We start from the raw sequence: 582 nt of genomic DNA on the forward strand, positions 1-582 counted from the left end.
GTGTGTATGTGTGTGGGTGGATATGCACGTGTGTGTGTGTGGGTGGATATGCACGTGTGAATGTGTGTGGGTGGATATGCACGTGTGAATGTGTGTGGGTGGATATGCACGTGTGAATGTGTGTGGGTAGATATGCACGTGTGAATGTGTGTGGGTGGATATGCCGTGTGTATGTGTGTGGGTGGATATGCACGTGTGTGTGTGTGTGGATATGCACGTGTGTGTGGGGGGGTAGATATGCACGTGTGTGTGTGGGTGGATATGCACGTGTGTATGTCTGTGTAGGATCATATGTGTACAAGCATGAGAGTACATGTGTGTGTGGGGGTGGATATGCACGTGTGTATGTGTGTGGATGGATATGCACGTGTGTGTGGGTGGATATGCACGTGTGTGTGTGTGGGGGGTAGATATGCACGTGTGTGGGGGTGGATATGCACGTGTGTATGTCTGTGTAGGATCATATGTGTACAAGCATGAGAGTACATGTGTGTGTGGGTGGATATGCACGTGTGTATGTGTGTGAGTGGATATGCACGTGTGTGTGTGGGTGGATATGCACGTGTGTATGTCTGTGTAGGA

At 49.8% G+C, this 582-nt stretch overlaps 1 protein-coding gene across 5 annotated transcripts in view; it reads right to left on the reverse strand.

Annotated features, from left to right (window-relative positions):
* Dnm3 (dynamin 3) overlaps positions 1 to 582 on the reverse strand; it is a 495,066-nt gene that overhangs the window by 76,947 nt on the left and 417,537 nt on the right. The gene's annotated exons all lie outside the window — the stretch shown is intronic.

This window comes from Microtus ochrogaster (genome assembly GCF_000317375.1).
Source record: "Microtus ochrogaster isolate Prairie Vole_2 chromosome 6 unlocalized genomic scaffold, MicOch1.0 chr6_random_2, whole genome shotgun sequence".
Taxonomy (NCBI): domain Eukaryota; kingdom Metazoa; phylum Chordata; class Mammalia; order Rodentia; family Cricetidae; genus Microtus; species Microtus ochrogaster.